The following is a 23,888-nucleotide window of genomic DNA, read 5'->3' as shown; positions in this document are numbered from 1 at the left end:
AAACGCACACATTGAGAGAGCAAAAGACAGAGAAAACATGCATAAACAAAAAAACGCACACACATTGAGAGAGAAAGAGAGAGAAACTAATTTAACGTCATAGGAAACTAATTAAAATTAAAAGACCTAAAGATCTAGCCGACGAGGAGTTGAACTCAAGACCTATTATTCAAGAGGGAAATGGCATAACCAATCTATCATACTTGGCATGGCTGATAGAAAGGTTATACCATTTATCTCTTTTTATTGGCACACACATCCACACACGCGCACACACACAAGAAGAAGAGAGTTATAACGTCGTAGGAAACTATCCTAAAAGATGTTAAAGATTAGGTTAGATGTAGACTTACGTTAAATTAGATTTAGGTTTATTTAAGTTAAATTAGATTAGATTTAGGTTTATTTTTAGTTAGATTTACGTTTATTTACGCTAGATTTAGATTTACGTTATATTAGATTAGATTTAGGTCTCCATAGACTGCGATGCCTGCATGAAGCGGGTGAAGAAAGCCCTCAATGGAATATAGGGTATTGTTGTCTTCACTCATGGTGGGCTCCGTCGATCCAAAAGTACTGGTGAAATGTCTTCAGAAGATAGGGAAGAAGGTGGATCTTCTAGGCGGCAAGAGTCACTACATCCCCGACAATGACCATCTAGACAACCTCTAGTCATTCAACAGCAACTTCAAAGTTAGTAACAAGAGCAAGAACGGTCCAAAGGGCCAATTGCTGTCGTCAAATGTGGATGGAGATGAGGCAGCGTCACCGCCGGAAGTTAACTCTCACATCTTTAGTGATGAGAATGCCAACTCTTGCCGAGTTATGTGAAAAATTATGTGTTAAATCAGTTTTAAGGTTCTTATAATCCCTGTTAGTTTAGTTCTTTGTTTTTAATATAACATAATTTACGTTAGATTTAGATTTATGTTATATTAGATTAGACTTAGGTTTATTTAGGTTTACCCACACACACACACAAGAAGAAGAGAGTTTTAACGTCGTAGGAAACTATCCCAAAAGACGTTAAAGATTAGGTTAGATGTAGACTTACGTTAAATTAGATTTAGGTTTATTTTTAGTTAGATTTACGCTTATTTATGTTAGATTGAGTCCACGCAAGAATTACTTACGGTTTAGGGTTTAGAGTTAGACGAACAGTGAAAAGATCTACTGGGAAAAGATGTTAAGATGCTGTGAAGTGCTACAGCTAGAGAACAGGCAAAGGGGTTTTGTCCACTACATGCAGTATCATGTAGACGTGGGTCTGCAGATTTCTTGTACCCATAAATATAGGTATTGACCAATAAAGACGAGATTATAACCCGGTGGTTCTGATCTCCGTGCACCTCTAGACCGAGGTGTGCGGGGATTGGACATGACTAGAGGATGTGAGGTAGAGAGAGAGAGAGAGACAGAGAGATAAGACGAAGAATGCCAATAGAATATTAAATTTGTTGTCCAGGTTATAAGATTTTTATCCTCATTATGAGTAGTGACGAGGATGTGGGACCGTCCAACCGAAACACCTATCTCTCAACGAGGGTCTTATGTCCTTGTAATCAATGCAAGCATGTTGTGCGACGGACAAGATGTGTTTCTTTGCAGTACGTTCGCGAATTTGGCGAGTTCGATCCATCTATTATAGGTCGAGTTGTTGCCAATTATAACTCGTCGGACTCTGACGCTGGCCAACAAGCAGCAATCTTGCAACCCAATAGACGTGTTCGCAGGCGCTTTGGTCAAGCAGCATATGTGAGGCCACAAGATGTAGCCTCTGACAGCTCGGGGGATGATCATGCATAGCACATTCCCAACGAGGCAATGTTTGAGCCCGAGATTGATGAAATGATCGAGACGATCATGGATTCAGAAAGGCTTATCTATGATGATATGAAAAGTGAAGCCGATACGCCATTGTATAATGGAGCACGTATGTCTAGATTGAAAGCACTCCTGGTTCTTCTCAACATGCAGGCAAAGTTTGGATGGAGTGACACTAGCGTCACAGCGCTTTTCAGGTGATCTATTACAATTAGTTTACTTTAATAAAACTCTAAATGTATAATGATCTGATAGATTTTTACACGACTGTATCATATTTTTATGTTGTGCAGATTGCTTAAAGAGCACATACTACCAGATGACAATGTGATGCCAGATTCTCGAGATGAAGCAAGAAAGATTTTGCGAAACTTGGGGATGGATTACAATTCTATCCACGCTTGTCCTAATGACTGCATTCTTTTCAGAGGGGAATACATAGACATGGAGAAGTGTCCGAAATGTGATTCCGAAAGATATCGAGTAGATCTCCACGGGACAAAAATTCCACAAAAGGTTTTGCGACATTTTCCTTTGCTTCCTCGCATCAAGCATTTCTTCGAATGTAAGTCCATGGCCGCCCTAGCATCATGGCATGAGGAGAATAAATCTTCGGATGGTGTGCTACGAATTCCTGCAGATTGCGCAGCCTAGAAACATATAGGTGGAACATGGTCGAATTTTGCCAGGGAAGCTCGAAATTTGCGCTTAGGCCTGGCTATGGATGGCGTAAATCCATTTGGTCAAAGATCAACATCTTACAGTGTATGGCCCGTTGTCATCGTCAACTACAACATTCCCCCGTGGTTGACTACGAAGAAGGGGCACCTATGGCTAAGCTTGATTGTGCCAGGGCGATATAAAGTGGATAATATGGATGTGTATCTTCGTCCACTATTGGAAGAGCTACAACAATTGTGGATTGGCATAGACGTGGTGGATATGAGCCGACACACAAGACGACGGAATGCTTTGATCAGAGGCATTCTAATGTGGACCATGCATGACTATCCCGGGCTAACAGAATGCTCAGGTGATCTATTGACACTCCTCACTCAGACACTGTAAATCTTGTTTTTTCCCATAGTTGATCTATTATCATGTGTATACATGCAGGGCTTCAAACAAGCGGATACAGAGCATGTGTCACATGTGGACCTAGACTGAATGCACGTAGGGTGCCCTCACTGAAGAAGCAAATCTACGAAGGTCATCAAGCGTATCTTCCAGAGAATCATGTGTTACGCGACGGCTTTTTGGGAAGAGAGCCACCAAGGATGTCTGCACAAGCATGGTTAGAGCAGAAGGAGATGTGCGATGACGGATTGCCTCCAGGGATGAAGAGACTATCTCTATGGTACGAGTTACCATACTGGCCCCGACTCATGATCAATCACTTGCTCAATCCAATGCACATATTCAAGAATGTGGGTAATCTACTATGGGACCATCTGACCGGCAAGAAAGATACTTTGGGAGCCAGAGTTGACCTTAGAAATGTGGATCGTATGGAGCAATATTGGCCGCAAACAGCGTCTGATGGATCGATAAAACTCCCTAAAGCACCATGGATTTTCACAGGAGCCCAAGAACGCAAAGTAAAAGAGACCATTCGATCTTTGCGGACCCCCACTGGCGTAATGCACTCGCTCCGAACGTGTTTTACTAAAGAAGGAAAGCTTACCGGTTTGAAGTCACACGATTGGCATAAAATGTGTCAGGTACGTTCATAGTGGACTTTAATATCATTGCATAAAATGTGGACTTTAATATCATTGCTGCACAAACTTTACAGTTTATTTTACCGGTTGCCATTGAGGGATGTTTGTCTCTCGACATCCGTAACACAATCTACAAACTTGCAAAGCTGGTGCAATGGATCTCACAAAAGGAGATCAACGTAGTCTCCATACCATTCGCCAAACTAAATGCTACGGAGCTTGTGTGCATGTTTGAGAAACATTTTCCTACTACCATGCTAACCATTCAGGTGCATCTTCTTGTTCACATAGTTGATGAGGTGGAAATAGCTGGCACAGTTCATTCCAGATGGATGTTCTTCTTAGAACGTTTCATGAAAACGCTTAAGGGATATGTGCGTCAAAAGGCACGTCCGGAGTGTAGCATGGCAGAAGGTTGGTTGGTATCAGAGTCCCTAGTGTACATTGGAGAGTGGCTAGACGGATTTGATAAAGCCCGGGACACGCTATGGCGAACCATAGATGATGAGCGCATATCTGGGATTATCATCTGCAATCTCGGTGTTGAGAAGAAGATGACGGAAGATCTAGAGGCTAAAATCAACCGATTTTGCATGCTTCACAATCTAGTGATGCAAAAGTGGATTTCACAATATGAGGATGCAAAGCAAGAGCGACAAAGGGCACGAATCGAGTGGAGACGGGGAAGACGACCACCGATGCACTATCCGACGGGTCTGGAGAGCCTACCAACATTCATGAGCTTAAGATGGTTGCACAACCAATTGAAAAGCGCACAACAATGCGGTGACGAAGTGACTGAGGAAGAGTGGGAGTACTCTGGAGGTTGCGCGACCAAGGTAAGTTTGCAATGTACGACTAGCTAGTGACTTTATTTCTAAATGTTTGAACGACCACTCATAATCTTTGTTCGTTGTAGTATAAGTCATACACAATAGCATGGTGTAAAGGTCGACATTTTAGGGTGGAACAGATCGACAAAAAGCGTTTTACTCAAGATTGTGGAATCATGGCAAAATTTGAACAGTCTAGTCGACGACGTTCCTCCGATGCAGATCCTGTGGTGGCGGAACTCACTTACTTCGGCACGCTACAAGAGATTTTGAGGATCGATTACAGAGGATTTTTTGTCGACTTGTTCGACGTGCAATGGTTCAAGATAATCATGGAGGGTCGCAACGCTACTGTGTGTAGAGGAGAGTCTGGTTTTCTTGAGGTGGATTCTACTAAGAAATGGACTGACCTAAGAGACACTTTCATACTACCCGAGCATTGTGAACAAGTAAGTATGTAAATAGTTAACATCCCCCTTTTACAAGTTATGTGCTTGAAAGCTCTCATGTAAGTTATGTGGCTCTGGCAGGTAATATTTCATCCTACAAAGTCTACATCAAACTGGTGGTACATCATAGAGGTAGCCCCTCGTAGTGCAAGGACGTATGAAGGCTACCATGTGCCAATCACAACGGCATCAATGGAGGAGATCAGAGAAGATGCTCAATCAGAAGCCGTTGCGGTGGTGCCAGACGAGCATCAAGATGCTACTACTCTATATGGGGTGCATGCAGAGGAGCTACAAAATGAAACAGAGGATATGTGTTTAAACGGAGAGCTCTATATAGATATAGGAAGTTATGTTGAGTTATGCGAGGATGAGAGAGAGATCTCTTAAAGCCACAAATATTGTATTTGAACAATTTTGCTCCGTGTTGTAAAAGCTCTGGCTCTCTAAGTACCTTCCATGGTGTATAACGCTCTTTTCTACTCGCGCTCACATCTTTTGATTGAAAATTCTGAGTTTTCGACTTGCCTCTTCTATCACTCAATTCATTGCGTCATTGTATTTATATGCGTCATTACGTCATTGTATTTAATGGTCTTTGCGTCATTGTCTACTCTATTCATTCAATATTAAGTTTAAATATTCGTGTGTTTAATGCAGGTATGGATGATGAGGAGTTTCTTTCTTCTTTGTCACCACATCAGAGACAGTGGTACGTGGAGCATCATCGCTCTGGCGCATCATCGCGCGTTCCTACTCCATCCGCATCTCCCTCTCTTTCGGAGCATTCGGCGCGCTCCGAAGCTTCGGTGTCGACGAGACGATCTTCACACTCGTCTAGACACCGGCGCTCTAGTGGTGGCTGTGGCGGTTGTTGTGGGGATTCCGCCGCCGATGCCTCCACACCGCCTCGTGTTCGACGAGTCTCTTTGCCCTCCCCTTCTTTGCCCGCCCCCACACCAGCCACAGCATCGCCATCTACACCAGGTTTTGCGCGGCTGACTGTTCCTAACAGCTACACACCTCTACCTACTCCGCCAGGAGCCACCCCACTCGACACTCCTCACTTCGGGGCCCAGACGCCGGTGGAGACACCTGACGTCCGTACCCCCATCGATACGCCGCTAGAGACCCCTGCCGGGACACCCAGGTTCACGCGTCACCGGCCAGAGGGCTTGCCTTACTCCGTCGACTTCAGCGGCGGCATCATCATGGATGATGACGGCAAGAAGGTGATCTCGCGCATGCGTGGTCTTTGCTCTCAGCTATTTAGACACTACATACTAAACAAATGGAGTGAAGTACCAAGTGATTTAAAAGACAGAGTCATCAGCATACTTCATGATGAGTTTCTCGTTCCAACACGGGATCAACGCTTCAATGAAGACCTGATGAAGATTCGAATGCGCGAATACTGCAAACACAAGCGTTCCGAAGTGCAAAAAGCAATCAAGCATGGGTGGAACAGGCCGGATTGGCTGGCCAAAGAAGATTGGAAGAATGCAAAGAAAGCAGCGCGCGAGAATCCCGACAAGTGGAAGCAACAAAAAAATGCAGCCAGAGCGCGAGTAGAGGTAGGGAGCTCGCACCACTTGGGGAGCGGTGGATGGGCATCATTTGAGGCCGATTTTGTAAGTTTTTTCGCATTGCTCTTTATGTTTGATAGTTTAGGGTTTATGAGTTTTTTAATTCTAACATAATGAAATCTTTGTATGTTTTGACAGTGGTCGATGACAGGACGTGATCCCACACCGTACGAGCGCGAGTACGCAGGCAGGAAGGGCTTAAACGCCCTGATGGACATTCTCAGTTCTCGCGGCAGCATGGTTAGTATTAGGGTTTACTCTTTTCTATTTTTTGTATTGTTTTATAAATGTCGTTATATGTTTATACTTACTGAAAGCTGTCTTATTGTCTTTTTTTGCAGAATCCGACAGATACACCGCTTGGATGCGATGAGACGTCTGACTAGACGACGTCAGTTTAGCCGTAGCTAGATAGCATTAGTTTAGGGTTTCTCATAGCTTATGTATCATGAGACAGATTTTATACGTCTTTTTGAACCATGTATATTATTACATTTGTCACCGCAGTTTATTTTGCCAATCAATTCTTTATGCCTATGATGTTGTACAATTGTCATTATTACATTTGCCAATCAATTCATTTTGCCTATGATGTGTACAATTGTCAATTTTACAAACAATGCGTCTTGTGGGTGACTATTTTGGGTCTATTATCTACCCTTGCACTTTTTTTAAAAAGTGAATCAAGTACAATATGGTTGATGGGTGGCAGGGCATTCAATGCCCTGTCACCAAAAAAAATTTCTCTCGAGCGTCGCTATAACCGTCGCTATTTATGGTTCTGGAGCGTCGCTATAGACTTCTGTGTAAACGTCGCTATAACCGTCGCTATGAGCGTCTCTATATAGCGACGCCTATAGCGACGCTATTAGCGACGGTTTTAGCGACGCCGGGGGTTATAAAAACCCAGTGTATTTCCGTCGCTAACAGCGTCACAAGAGCACACAACCTCTTGTAGTGACAGACAATAGCTTCAGCCAAAAAAATTCCAAGAAAGGATAGAGTCCTCACCTGCATCCATGTAAACAAGGCAACACATATGTTATCCTTGAATACTATTTTCAGTTGTCAAAGGACCATATCAGTTGATATCCATGTCCAACTTGTAATCATAAAGGTCATCACTCGTTTATAATACAAGTGAATTATAGAAGGTAAGGTTATGAAATACCCAATTTTAAAAACTTTGAATAGTTATTTAGTTATATATATAATTTTGATCAAAAGGCCACCACCCCTTCTGATCCAAGTGTCTTAATTCCCAGTTTAGTCCCAACTCATTGTGTATCTTCAACCCAATTTTAAAACGTTTGAATAGTTATTTATATATATAATTTGATCAAAAGGCCACCACCCCTTCTGATCCAAGTGTCTTAATTCCTAGTTTAGTCCCAACTCATTGTGTATCTTCACCCGTTTTTTTGAATATCATGGTAACTAGACGGGTTTTTCATTACCACTGTCTTCAAATCATAATGCTATCAATTAAGCTACAACAAGTGGAAAGTGGTATTAATCCATCTCATTTCCCCCCTTTTAAAAAAAAAACCATAACCAATGTCAAAGCCCTTTATTCAATGTCCAAACAAGAACATAACAATAAGGTGTTTCACGCATCTTCTGAGCAGTCCTACAACTGCTTGTTCGGTATTAAAACACATCAAATTAAGTTACCGATCCAATAGTCATGACAACCAACTCAGAATTGCCCCTTGTCAGTATGTCTTACCCCATACAGTTATCCGAAATAACCCCACCAATGTTATGCGGCCTGAAGGAGTACGAGCGGAAGTGTGATGCGAGAGAGAGAATGCGAGAAGAAGAGCACGACGATATGGTGAACTCGCTCTACTGTGATGTGTAGAGCATAGTGAGTTCTTATTAGGTTTTTACAAAAGAATATGTGTACATACCTGGCGGCCTGCCCACTTACCTGGGCGACCACATTGGGCTTTATACCCCAACAACCTCCCACTTAAAGTCCAATGTGGTACTTTAAGTGTGAGAGAAGCTACTATACAAGCTAATATACAAGAGATGTAGAGAAGTGATGTACTACCCTACACCTAACTGCTTGCGAAAATGCGCAAAGCTCTCTGAGGGAAGTCCTTTTGTAAGTAGATCAGCAGGATTTTCTGTGGTGTGAACTTTGACAAGCTGAAGTTGCTTATCCTCGAGCATTTCCCTGATGAAATGATACTTCACATCCACATGCTTTGTCTTTGAGTGATAAACTGGATTGCGAGCCAATTGTATAGCACTTTGACTATCACAATATAACACAGGCATCTCTTCTTTGATTCCCAAATCTGTTACTAGTCGATTAAGCCAAATTGATTCTTTGCATGCCTCTGACGCTGCAACATATTCAGCCTCTGTAGTAGACTGAGTAACACAATCTTGTAATCTAGAACACCATGATACTGCTCCACCAGCCAATGTAAAGACATACCCTGACGTAGACCTTCGGTTGTCTAAGTCACCTGCATAATCTGAGTCTGTAAAACCCTTTACACTTAGCTCCTCACTCCCATAGCATATACGCATACTCTTTGTAGCTTTCAGGTATCTCAATATTCCTTTCACTGCCTCCCAATGTTTCTTGCCTGGGTTTGACATGTATCGACTTACTACTCCCACTGCAAATGCAATGTCTGGGCGAGTAGCAATCATTGCATACATCAAACTACCCACTGCAGACGCATATGGAATCTTATCCATTTCAGCCTATTCTTCCTCAGACACAGGACAATCTTGTTTGCTAAGTTTCACATGATATGGTGGCAATGGAACACTTAGTGCCTTTCCCTTCTCCATATTGAAACGTTGCAAAACCTTGTCAATATACTCTGTTTGAGATAACCAAATCAACTTCTTTGATCTGTCTCTCTCAATTCTCATACCAAGTATATGACTTGCCTCACCCATGTCTTTCATGTCAAACGATTTTGCCATCTTTGACTTCAAAGCTGAAATTTCTTCCAAGGCTTGCCAACAATCAACATGTCATCCACATACAAAATAAGGATCAGCCAACTGCCATCCTTAGCCTTCTTTGTATATAGACAGTGATCGAACTCACTACGTTTGTAGCCTTGAGAAAGCATAAACTTGTGGAATTTATGGTACCATGCCCTCGGTGATTGTTTTAAGCCATAAAGACTTTTTAACAACTGGCATACCCAATCTTCCTTGCCTTTCTCAACAAACCCTTCTGGCTGCTGCATGTAAATTTCCACATCTAAATCACCATGCAAGAACGCTGTCTTGACATCCATTTGGTGCAACACCAAATCTAATATGGCAACCAATGCAAGAAAGCATCTCAATGTAGTCATCTTGACCACCGGAGAGAAGACTTCATCAAAGTCAATGCCTTGTTCTTGCTTAAAGCCCTTGGCAACAAGCCTTGCTTTGTACTTTGGCTGACTATCATGAGCGGTGATCTTATACCTGTAAACCCATTTACAGGGTAGAGCCTTTTTGCCCCATGGTAATTTAACTAGCTTCCATGTCTGGTTTTTATGCAGAGCTGTCATCTCTGACTGCATGGCCAATTGCCAATTCTCGGAGTCCTTCATTTGCACTGCTTCCTTGTAACATGAAGGCTCATTGCAATCAGTCAACATGACATAGTTCATAGATGGAACAAACCTATCAGGAGGTCGCATGACACGTCCAGATCTACGAACAATAGGTGGCTCAGGCTCAACCACAACCTGTGGTTCCACTCTATCCTGTCCTTGCTGCTCTTGAGCCCTGACATTTTGTCTTGCACGTGCAGGTCCATCTTCTTGGAAGACAACTCTTCTAATCTCCTCAACCCTCTCTGGTTTAGAATGATATTTGGATTCATTAAAGTGAACATCATTGCTGCGGACAACCTTTTTGGATTCGGGATCCCAAAGTCTGTACCCCATCTCACCAGAATTACCATAGCCTGGAAAGATGCACTTTCTACTCTTTGGCTCAAGTTTGTTCCTAAATTCCTTTGGAACGTGAGTATATGCCTCACAGCCAAAGACTCTGAGATGCTTGTATGAGGGCATTTTGCCTGACCATACCATCTCTGGCACTGAATCCTTCTGCAAAACCTTGCTAGGAGATCTATTTACAAGATGAACAGCTGTTGATACAGCTTCAGCCCAAAACCCATTTGGCAGCTGTGCATTAGACAACATACTTCTGACCTTCTCTTGTATGGTCCTATTCATCCTCTCAGCAACACCCACTACAAGAGGCTATTCATATTAGCGACGCTCACACAGCGACGCTCATAGTGACGCTCATAGCAACGCCGAATGGGCTAAAAAAATAACAGAGAGCGCCCAAAAACTCAGATCTCAGATCTGAGTTTTTCGGCGCCCTCAAGCAAGGAGCAGGTAACGCTCTCCCTCTCTCTCTCTCTCTCTCTCTCTCTCTCTCTTCTCCACACACACACACACACACACACACACACACGCACACACACACACACACACACACACACACGAGGAGAGGAAGGAGAGCCAGGTATGCTCCTTCCCTCTCCTCACTCTCATGTTCCCTTCCCCTCTTTCTCTCTCCCTCTCTCTCTCTGTCTCACACACATACACACACATAGTGTTTTTGAGAGAGAGAGAGAGAGAGAGAGAGAGAGAGAGAGAGAGAGAGAGAGAAAGAGTACAAACATTAACAAAAACGCACACACACATACATAAACAAAGAATGCACACACACATTGAGAGAGGAAAAGAGAGAGAGAGCATGCATAAACAAAAAACGCACACATTGAGAGAGGAAAAGAGAGAAAGAACATGCATAAACAAAAAACGCACACATTGAGAGAGGAAAAGAGAGAGAAAACATGCATAAACAAAAAACCGCACACACATTGAGAGAGAAAGAGAGAGAAACTAATTTAACGTCGTAGGAAACTAATTAAAATTAAAAGACCTAAAGATCTAGGCGACGAGGAGTTGAACTCAAGACCTATTATTCAAGAGGCAAATGGCATAACCAATCTATCATACTTGGCATGGGTGATAGAAAGGTTATACCATTTATCTCTTTTTATTGGCACACACATCCACACACGCGCACACACACAAGAAGAAGAGAGTTATAACGTCGTAGGAAACTATCCTAAAAGACGTTAAAGATTAGGTTAGATGTAGACTTACGTTAAATTAGATTTAGGTTTATTTTTAATTAGATTTACGTTTACTTACGCTAGATTTAGATTTACGTTATATTAGATTAGATTTAGGTCTCCATAGACTGCGATGCCTGCATGAAGCGGGTGAAGAAAGCCCTCAATGGAATATAGGGTATTGCTGCCTTCACTCATGGTGGGCTCCGTCGATCCAAAAGTACTAGTGAAATGTCTTCAGAAGATAGGGAAGAAGGTGGATCTTCAGAGCGGCAAGAGTCACTACATCCCCGACAATGACCATCTAGACAACCTCTAGTCATTCAACAACAACTTCACCGCCGGAAGTTAACTCTCACATCTTTAGTGATGAGAATGTCAACTTTTGCCGAGTTATGTGAAAAATTATGTGTTAAATAAGTTTTAAGGTTCTTATAATCCCTGTTAGTTTAGTTCTTTGTTTTTAATATAACATAATTTACGTTAGATTTAGATTTATGTTATATTAGATTAGACTTAGGTTTATTTAGGTTTACCCACACACACACACACAAGAAGAAGAGAGTTTTAACGTCGTAGGAAACTATCCCAAAAGACGTTAAAGATTAGGTTAGATATAGACTTATGTTAAATTAGATTTAAGTTTATTTTTAGTTAGATTTATGTTTATTTAGATTTACGCTTATTTATGTTAGATTGAGTCCACGCAAGAATTACTTACGGTTTAGGGTTTAGAGTTAGACGAACAGTGAAAAGATCTACTGTGAAAAGATGTTAAGATGCTGTGAAGTGCTACAACTAGAGAACAGGCAAAGGGGTTTTGTCCACTACATGCAGTATCATGTAGACGTGGGTCTGTAGATTTCTTGTACCCACAAATATAGGTATTGACCAATAAAGACGAGATTATAACCCGGTGGTTCTGATCTCCGTGCACCTCTAGACCGAGGTGTGCGGGGATTGGACATGACTAGAGGATGTGAGGTAGAGAGAGAGAGAGAGACAGAGAGATAAGACGAAGAATGCCAATAGAATATTAAATTTGTTGTCCAGGTTATAAGATTTTTATCCTCATTATGAGTAGTGACGAGGATGTGGGACCGTCCAACCGAAACACCTATCTCTCAACGAGGGTCTTATGTCCTTGTAATCAATGCAAGCATGTTGTGCGACGGACAAGACGTGTTTCTTTGCAGTACGTTCGCGAATTTGGCGAGTTCGATCCATCTATTATAGATCGAGTTGTTGCCAATTATAACTCGTCGGACTCTGACGCTGGCCAACAAGTAGCAATCTTGCAACCCAATAGACGTGTTCGCAGGCGCTTTGGTCAAGCAGCATATGTGAGGCCACAAGATGTAGCCTCTGACAGCTCGGGGGATGATCATGCATAGCACATTCCCAACGAGGCAATGTTTGAGCCCGAGATTGATGAAATGATCGAGACGATCATGGATTCAGAAAGGCTTATCTATGATGATATGAAAAGTGAAGCCGATACGCCATTGTATAATGGAGCACGTATGTCTAGATTGAAAGCACTCCTGGTTCTTCTCAACATGCAGACAAAGTTTGGATGGAGTGACACTAGCGTCACAGCGCTTTTCAGGTGATCTATTACAATTAGTTTACTTTAATAAAACTCTAAATGTATAATGATCTGATAGATTTTTACACGACTGTATCGTATTTTTATGTTGTGCAGATTGCTTAAAGAGCACATACTACCAGATGACAATGTGATGCCAGATTCCCGAGATGAAGCAAGAAAGATTTTGCGAAACTTGGGGATGGATTACAATTCTATCCACGCTTGTCCTAATGACTGCATTCTTTTCAGAGGGGAATACATAGACATGGAGAAGTGTCCGAAATGTGATTCCGAAAGATATCGAGTAGATCTCCACGGGACAAAAATTCCACAAAAGGTTTTGCGACATTTTCCTTTGCTTCCTCGCATCAAGCATTTCTTCGAATGTAAGTCCATGGCCGCCCTAGCATCATGGCATGAGGAGAATAAATCTTCGGATGGTGTGCTACGAATTCTTGCAGATTGCGCAACCTGGAAACATATAGATGGAACATGGTCGGATTTTGCCAGGGAAGCTCGAAATTTGCGCTTAGGCCTAGCTATGGATGGCGTAAATCCATTTGGTCAAAGATCAACATCTTACAGTGTATGGCCCGTTGTCATTGTCAACTACAACATTCCCCCGTGGTTGACTACGAAGAAGGGGCATCTATGGCTAAGCTTGATTGTGCTAGGGAAGACACTACATACTAAACAAATGGAGTGAAGTACCAAGTGATTTAAGAAACAGAGTCATCAGCATACTTCATGATGAGTTTCCCGTTCCAACACGGGATCAGCGCTTCAATGAAGACCTGATGAAGATTCGAATGCGCGAATACTGCAAACACAAGCGTTCCGAAGTGCAAAAAGCAATCAAGTATGGGTGGAACATGCCAGATTGACTGGCCAAAGAAGATTGAAAGAATGCGAAGAAAGCAGCGCGCGAGAATCCCGACAAGTGGAAGCAACAAAAGGATGCAGCCAGAGCGCGAGTAGAGGCAGGGAGCTTGCACCACTTGGGGAGCGGTGGATGGGCATCATTTGAGGCCGATTTTGTAAGTGTTTTTGCATTGCTCTTTATGTTCGATAGTTTAGGGTTTATGAGTTTTTTAATTCTAACATAATGAAATCTTTGTATGTTTTGACAGTGGTCGATGACAGGACGTGATCCCACACCGTACGAGCGCGAGTGCGCAGGCAGGAAGGGCTTAAACGCCCTGATGGACATTCTCAGTTCTCGCGGCGGCATGGTTAGTATTAGGGTTTACTCTTTTCTATTTTTTGTATTGTTTTATAAATGTCGTTATATGTTTATACTTACTGAAAGCTGTCTTATTGTCTTTTTTTGCAGTAACCGACAGATACGCCGCTTGGACGCGATGAGACGTCTGACTAGACGACGTCAGTTTAGCCGTAGCTAGATAGCATTAGTTTAGGGTTTCTCATAGCTTATGTATCATGAGACGGATTTTATACGTCTTTTTGAACCATGTATATTATTACATTTGTCACCGCAGTTCATTTTGCCAATCAATTCTTTATGCCTATGATGTTGTACAATTGTCATTATTACATTTGCCAATCAATTCATTTTGCCTATGATGTGTACAATTGTCAATTTTACGCTTGTCAATTTTGCAAACAATGCGTCTTGTGAGTGACTATTTTGGGTCTATTATCTACCCTTGCACTTTTTTTAAAAAGTGAAACAAGTACAATATGCTTGATGGGTGGCAGGGCATTCAATGCCCTGTCACCAAAAAAAATTCTCTCGGGCGTCGCTATAACCGTCGCTATTTATGGCTCTGTAGCGTCGCTATGAGCGTCGCTATAGACTTCTGTGTAAACGTCGCTATAACCGTCGCTATGACCGTCGCTATGAGTGTCTCTATATAGCGACACTTATAGCGACGCTCTCGTAGCGATGCTATTAGCGACGGTTTTAGCGACGCCGGGGGTTATAAAAACCCAGTGTATTTTCGTTGCTAACAACGTCACAAGAGCACACAACCTCTTGTAGTGACCATTTTGAGGAGGATTGTAAGGAGCAGTAAGTTCACGTTTTATTCCTTTTGACTCACAAAAGTCCTGAAAGGCCTTTGAAACATACTCTCCACCATTGTCAGTGCGTAAGTATTTAAGCTTGTTGCCACTCTGATTCTTCACAAGTGTCACAAACGTTTTGAAAACACTAAACGCTTCATCTTTGTGCTTGAGAAAGTAAACCCATACTTTCCTCGAGTAATCATCTATAAATGTCATAAAGTAAGAAGCTCCCCCTAGAGATAGGTTAGGCATAGGTCCACACAAATCACTATGAACAAGTGCCAACTGTGTATCCCTTCTACTGCTTCTATGCTTATGTGGCTGCTGTGTTTGCTTACCATACAGACAATGTTCACAGAATTCAAAATCATTAAATGAAAAGCCAGGCAAATAACCAGAATGAGACAAGATTTCCATTCCCTTCTTGGACATATGTCCTAACCGGCTATGCCACAAAGAAACGTTCGGCTGCTTGGTTACATTGATTACATTTTTAGAGACATTTGATACATAAATCATGTAAAGTCCTCTAGACTTTACTCCATGTGCTACTGTCATAGAACCCTTGGATATCTTCCACATGTTCTATCCAAAAGTGGTGACGTAGCGAGCATCATCAAGTAAACGTGTGCTGATCAAGCTCTTTGTAATTGCGGGAACATGTCTCACATTCTTCAGCGTGAAAGAAGAGCCATTCTGAAACTTCAATTGAACATATCCAACACCTAAGATCTCACATGTCTGCCCATTGCCTAACCGAACATGATCTTTAGTGGTCACATAAGAGGTAAACCACTCCTTGTTTGGAGACACATGAAGTGATGCCCCTGAGTCTATAATCCAGTCACTCAGTGCATTTCCATCAGATGCTGTAAGAAGAGCTGAGTCCATTTTATTCTTCAAGAAGTAGATGTCTTCTGACACTAGACTGCCATCCTCTGCAACAGTGTTTGTCACATTTATTTCTTGAATCTTCACTGAGGACTTGTTCTTCTCACCATGGTCTTCTGCTTTCTCTTTGCCTTTTTCTGCTTTCCATTCTCTGTAGTCTCTTTTCATGTGACCCTTCTTGCCACAATGGTAGCATTCTATATCACTCTTGCCTTTAGCACTGCGGGACTTGCTACGAGACTGATTCCTCTTTCCACCTTTGTACTTTTCTTTGGTCCTTCCCCTGACAACTAAGGTTGTTCCTTTGCCTTTGTCCATTGTCTTTCTATTGGTTTCTTCAGTAAGCAGACTTCCTTCTACACCTGCTATGTTCAAACCATCTGGAGGTGCAGAATTACTCAAAGCTGTGCGAAAAGTGTCCCAACTTTCCGGCAATGTGATCAACAGGAACATAGCTCTAACAGGTTCATCAAACTTGACACCTTGAGCTGACAACTGACTATAGATGGTGTTGAATTCATTCAGATGATTGGACATAGGGGTCCCTTCTTTCATCTTCAAGTCAACAAGCTTCTTAAGCCAGTATACCTGTGAAGCTGCACTCTGCTTCTCATAAAGATCACTCAGCTTTATCCATGCTAGATAAGCCGACATCTCGTCTGCTACATTGAAGTAAACGCTTTCTGCCAAAGTCAGCATAATGGTAGAAAGTGACAATTCATCCATTTCGCTCCATTCATCTTCGTCCATATCTTCTGGTTTTATCCCCTTGAGCTTTATAGGTTTTATTTGCTTCTTTTGTACCAACACGTGCCGAATCTGCTTCTTCCACAATGGGAAATTGGTTCCATCCAGCTTCTTGATATTGCAAAGAGCAGTGTCTTGTGATCCAGCCATAGCTACGCTTCACAATGGTTTACTTTCCTGGGAAAAATTCGGCAGAGTTTCCCCTGTAAACTGACCTCTGAACCAATATCAACCTGTCAAATGAACCAAGAAAGCTTCAGATTCTGCATAAATTTCGGCAGAGTCTCCTTTGTAAAATGGCTCCGGTGTACTAAAAAACAGACCAAAAAACAGCTCAAAAAACACTGTCTCTCTGACACTGTAAGCTGCGGGTAAACCTGTCCTGCACCTGTACTGTCTCTGACTATCCTGTCACTGTCCTGTAAGCATAGACTGCGACAATGCCTCAACGGCAGTAAAGCAAAGATGCAATCCCAACTGTCTAACTCACAGTCAATACATCCTAGCTGCCTATCTAAGGGTGCTCGAGGGATCGCTCCAAGACCTGTATCACCGAAAGGATCTCAAAATTCGAGAATCCCCCAGCTCAATAAAACCTCACTCGACCCTCAACAAAGGCTGCAGTAAATCTGACAGTACATAGACTTCCCACAAAGTCATACATCCACAAATTTCCCACTGTATGCTGTAACCGCTGCGGCGGTTGTTTGCTGCGTGACTCACAGCCAGCAAACCCTCAACAGACATACATCATCTCTGACAATACATCCCATGTGGAAGTACCTGCAATGTCAGGATGAAATCTGGAATATCAAGCAGCAAACACAAGCTACCTGATGAACTAGTGGATGTCGCCTACAGTCTGTGTGTAGATGCGCCCGTGTCGTACGTGACACGCCTCCAAGAACTGTGAGCCGTCCTTCGATGTGTAGACAACCACAAATCAACACTCTGGGAGTGTAGATGTCCTCAGCACCTGCAGTCGTAGGCCGAAAACCCCAAATTTGCAGAGTCGAATCTGCACCCGTCGAGACCACGTAGTCGATAATGACCTGCGCAGACCTTTGTCGAAGCCGAACGGTGGCCGAGATGACCTCAGAATGAAATTCTGACAACACCAAGCCCTTCGGGCTTGCCCACGAGATTTGGGGCCGTGTCTTTGCCTGTCAAATTTCACTCCAATCTGAGTTGGTGACTCTAGCCTCCTGCAGTGCTGCCCCAAGCCTTGATCTGAGCTCTGATACCAGTTGAAGGAGTACGAGCAGAAGTGCGACGCGAGAGAGAGTGCGAGAAGAAGAGCACGACGATATGGTGAACTCGCTCTACTGTGATGTGTAGAGCATAGTGAGTTCTTATTAGGTTTTTACAAAAGAATATGTGTACATACCTGGCGGCCCGCCCACTTACCTGGGCGACCACATTGGGCTTTATACCCCAACACGGCCTTGAATGGCAAGTTAAGACAGTATGCAGAAAGGTGAGTTCATTACCATTGTCTGAAACTATATGGGGTTTGTGCATTGAGTTTGGTATTAACAAATGCCAGCTGTCATTGTACAGTATGGAATTGCTACACTACAGAGTTAGAAAAAACGGTTTGTTTAATAAAGTATGCGCCAACCACGGCAAATAGTGATGAAATAAACCCAACATGGCAACTAGTGATGAAATACACCATCGGTCTATGTGTCACCAACATAAAAAATCCATTTTTTAATGTAAAGTAAAACATAAGTGCCTAAATATAGTGCAGAAACCAAAACAAAGAACAATATTCCATAAATGCCTAAATATAGTGCAAAAACCACAATAGAGAATTGTACTCTGTATGCAAAATAAATTCTAACAGAGTGCAGTCTTTATCAATGTGCGACAGTATATGTTATCAACAAAATCAAGCGAGGTAATCACAGACCTGCGAGGGTAGCTCCACAAGCTCCATGCACCTAGTAAGCGGCAACAAATTCAATTCCTCTCTTTCACATACACACACAGATCAAAACCAAGGCTAAGTGAGGGGCAAAAAGCACCCTCACCTCTTTATAAAGCAGTTTGGCGAGGTCGAGACATCATGACATGCTTCCAAGCAATAACTCCCACAATGATCTGAATGATCCGCCATTGCGCTATACCAAGTGTGAAGCAATTGCAACCATCTCACTGGAGGTTATGATAGTTTAGGTTTTTCTGCAGGTGAATTGAGGCACCTGAATGCAAGCAATGCGGTAGAGGGGGAGAGGGTTGTAAGGGTGTGAAGAGGTCCTTGATAGGACAAGAAGAGTAAAGGGGAATTAAACTACCATGTTTAACCATTTCAAAGTCTTTTTACCATGGATCCAATCAAGGGTATACTCCCACGGGAAGAACAAAATAAGAGGTATCCATATATAAAGCAAAAAACTAGCTACCCAGTGTTGGTAACCCCCCCCCCCCCCCCCCCCCCCCCCCCCCCCCCCCCCCCCCTTTTTAAGAAATTAGGTGCAGTGCTCCTGACCATATAAGGGTCAAATGAAGGTAAGCGAGTAAAAAAGTGCTCTTGGTGCAAGGAAACCATAAGCTGATCATGGCTTGTCCTATGTGTGTGGGTGTGGGGTACACAAGTTTTGGGACTTACATCTCAAAGCCACTGTCTTCAAGATGGAATTTGGAAAGGAAAAACAACAATTTTGTGCGGGCTTAACTGAAGAAATGGCGGCGTATGTCAACTCCCTTCTCCTTAGCTTTGTGGTTATTGGAATTGCCCTTAGGAGACTTTTGGACATTGTCCTTCCCCTTAGGCTCATTGGAACCCTTGTTTTTTGTGGGCTTAGGATTTCTCTTAGCCCCTGTTTGGAAATAGATCCGAGAAGCCAAAGGCCATGCACCATATCCACGGTATATCCACGCTTCTCGGATCTATTTCCAAACAGGGGCTAAGAGAAATCCTAAGCCCACAAAAAACAAGGGTTCCAATGAGCCTAAGGGGAAGGACAATGTCCAAAAGTCTCCTAAGGGCAATTCCAATAACCACAAAGCTAAGGAGAAGGGAGTTTACAAAGGCAAAAACAAACTCTCTCTTGAAGAGCTTGACCGTTACCACAAGGATAACCGTTGTTTCAAGTGCAGCGAGCAAGGGCATGCATACCGCGCTTGTCACCAAAAGAATACCCGCCACGAGCCTCCTAGAGCTACCTTGGTCGAAATCCAAGAAGAGGAAGCTAAACCACAAAGGATCTCCTCTATGCCATGCTTGGGGAAAGGTAAGAGAACATGATGCTTTTATTCTCTTTGACCCAGGTTCTACTCACAATTTTATATCCACAGAGTTAGCCCCAAGCTAGGCATACAAGCTTACGAGATGGGAGATGTCTACCCGTAGATGGTGCTTTCAAGGGGCAAGAAGCTTCAGTCACTCCCTTAATCGGGAAATTGAGGCTCCATGTCCAAAGCTATGTGGACAAAGAGGACTTCTTTATCTCTCCTCTCAAGCACGAGGATGTAATCCTAGGGGCACCATGGTCTGATCTCATGGCTGCCAATGTTTAATTCCCTGAAAGAAAATCTACTTTAGGTTCAGAGAAAAAGATATGTACATAGATGCTAAGGAGTTGGGTAACACCATACCCATTGTACATATGCAAGCTTTCAATAAGTCAAAATAAAGAGCTCTATTTCCGTGTACATGATTTTTGTTAAAGATTCTCAAAATGAACCTAATGCTTTAGCAAAAGAAAATATAAACAATCACAAGGAATTAGAGTTATCCAATTTTCTCAAGAGGTTTCAGGATGTTTTTATTGACGACATCCCTTGTGAACTACCTCCTAAATGAGGCAATGATGACCATGCAATTGAACTTCTTCCAAGAAGTTCACCGCCTAATAAACCTCCTTATAGAGTTTCTCAAGCTCAACAAGAGGAGATTATGCGGCAAGTGCATGAGTTAGTATAGAAGGGCATGGTTAGGCCTAGCTCATCTCCATTTTTCTCACCCGTGTTATTAGTGCAAAAGCAAGATGACACATATTGTATGTGTGTCGACTATAGAGCACTAAATAGGATCAAAATAGGTTTCCCGTTCCATGGGTAGAAGACCTGTTTGATAAGCTACAAGGGTCCACCTACTTTAGTAGGATTGACCTAAAAAGTGGCTATCATCAAATAAGGATAGTTCATCAAGACATTGTAAAGACCACATTTCGCACTACGTTTGGTCTTTACAAATACATTCTCATGCCTTTTGGCTTGACCAATGCACCAGCCACATTCAACCGCTTGATGGAGAAGCTATTCAAGCCTCATCGAACCTTTACTGGAGTGTTCTTTGATGATATTATCATTTACTCTGATTCATTAGACAAACACAAGCAACACCTCCAGGTAATATTTCAAGTTTTAAGAGAGAATAAACTTTATGTTAATCGAAAGAAAAGTGAGTTTTTCTTACAAAAGATTCAGTATTTTGGTCACATTATCTCTCAAGATGGCATCCAAATGGCTCCATCAAAGTTAGAGGTAATAAAAGGATGGCCTACACCAAGGAATCTTCATGAACTAAGAAGCTTTATAGGTATGTGTGTATACTATAGACGCTTCACATAAAAGTTCTCACTAATAACGGGACCATTACATGACCTAACAAAGAAAAACATTAGGTATAGATGGTCTACCAAGGAGAACAATGCTTTTGAAAAGCTTAAAGAATAGCTTATCTCTCAATCTGTGCTTACACTGCCGGATCTCTCAAAGCCATTTGAGGTCCAATGTGATGCTTGTGGTGATTGCCTTGGAGTTGTTTTGCTCCAAGAAGGGAACACCATAGCCTATGAAAGTCAAAGGCTCGACCCTGTTGAGCAAGATCTAGGTGTATATGAAAAGGAACTCCTCACAGTTCTACATGCCTTAGACTTATGGAAGCACTATTTACTAGGGACTCCTTTCATTTTGTGGATGGATCACCAAAGTCTTAAGTACTTCATGATGCAGACTAATCTCTCCGACAAACAAATGAGGTCGGCAAATTTCCTTTTGCAATTTCATTTTCATATTGCTCACATTGCTGGCAAGCATAATCAAGTAGCCGATGCACTCTCAAGACAAGCGAGAGTGAATGCGGTTTCCATAGAAACTTACAATGATCTATCTTCTATGATAGATGAGTATGCTATTGATCCCGATTTTAGAGATGTGATTTTAGCCCTTGCACTAGGGAAGAAAGAGGAACCATTTAGTTTACAAGATGGTTATCTTCTCTATGAAAATAGACTATGCGTTACTAACTCACTACGTGAGAAAGTAATGTATGAATCTCATGCTCCTCCTTATGCGGGGCATAGAGGGATTCAGTTTACCCTAAAAGGGATTGAAACATATTTCTATTGGCCTACCATGAAAGCAAACATACAAGAATATGTTTCTAAATGTGTGGTATGCCAAAAGACAAAGTTTGATAGCGGGAAAAGACCATAGTCGAGGACGAAGGTAATGTCATAATAACTAATATTTAATTCTCCTGTGAATGGAGATTGTGATGCTGATGTTGATGCAGAATGGGCTTTTAGTGCAGAGTGCACTTAGAATCCTGTTGTCCATAATGCATGCATGTCAGTTGTCGCAAATTCACATGTGTGGTATTTGGACAGTGGTGCTACAAAGCACATTACCTCACATTGTGAATTGTTCACTTCTCTCAAGTCTGTCCCTCATGGGAATTCAGTCACTTGTGCCAACAATGCCTCTTATCTTGTTGAGGAAGTTGGAAAGATTGTGCTTACTACTGCAAATGGCAGTTCTTTTACACTTGTTGATACACTTTATGTACTTGGGATCAAGAAGAATCTTTTGTCTGTATCTGCACTTGCTAGACTTGGACTTGTAGTCAAATTTGTGGATGATAGATGTACAGTTCATGATCTCAGTTTTGGTGATGAAATTGTTGCATCTTGCCTTTTGTGTTGTGGCTTGCATAAGCTCACTTTGTATGACAAGTGTGGACAAAATTTTGCAAATGCAGTTGCAGATTCAAGGACTGTTTCAGATCCAAAACTGTGGCATGCACGTTTTGGGCATTTGAATTTTGCCAATTTGCTGCGTTTGCAAAAATCTGATATGGTTGCTTCTTTGCCGCTGTGAGCGGGATGAAAACACACACAGCGCCTCTATAACGACCCGACACACACTCTTGGGAAGATACACACACACACACTATGGGGCGCCACTCGGCTTAGACAACACACCTGGCCGAGACAGGGAACACACCTCTGGAGTGAGAGGAGAGAGACTATCCACTTGCCCACTCCACACAGACACACACACACACACACACACCCAAAAAACTCAGCTCAAAAGAGGAGAATTTCTGATGTTTAGATACAATTGAGCTTGGGCCAACACCAATGGGGCAAATAGCTCACACAATATGGGTAAAATAAGCCAGATACAATCACAAACTAGAGCAGAAACTTCGCTCATAGGAGAAACTTACACAGAAAAACAGCAGGAAAAGAGTGAGGAATTTGGCAAAATTGACAGCACCATCGCGTCCGGAACGGCCCAAAACCCCAGTCTACAATGTCAAAGTGCTCAAATCCGACCTCGGATGAGCAGTTTACGGCCAAAACAGGCTCCAAAATGAGCAAAAACACACCTGCGGCTGTTCCTCCTCTCTTCTCCACATTTTTTCTGGTCTTCTCTCTGTTTTTTCAGTTCCCACACTTAGCTCTATTAGTTGGGCACCCTTGGCCTTTTAGATGACCTCAAACGGACCCCGAACAGACCAAAAACTGACCTCGCAGTGCATAGTTGTCACCTTTTTGCATCATTCGCACACATGGCACTCAGCTTTTTTCCAATAATGCATCTCGTCACCACGTGAAGTGGCCCCAAAAATTGGTCCTCATGATGACCTTTCTACATAATTATCACAAGGAAACACCCACGTTGTGTCCGTACTCATCCGCGTGCAAATATTGACCTCGTTCGCCTTCCTGACGCCACTAGATGCCATCGACGCACCTGCTGACCTCACATCGTCGGCCCGCGGATAGCTTCCTCGAGAAGTTTTATGCGCTACCAACTCCTCCTTATTGTAGAAAAAACGTAGTGGTAC

Source organism: Adiantum capillus-veneris, chromosome 6, assembly GCF_014529385.1.
Source record: "Adiantum capillus-veneris isolate H3 chromosome 6, ASM1452938v2, whole genome shotgun sequence".
NCBI lineage: Eukaryota > Viridiplantae > Streptophyta > Polypodiopsida > Polypodiales > Pteridaceae > Adiantum > Adiantum capillus-veneris.
This window is presented reverse-complemented; position numbering follows the sequence as displayed.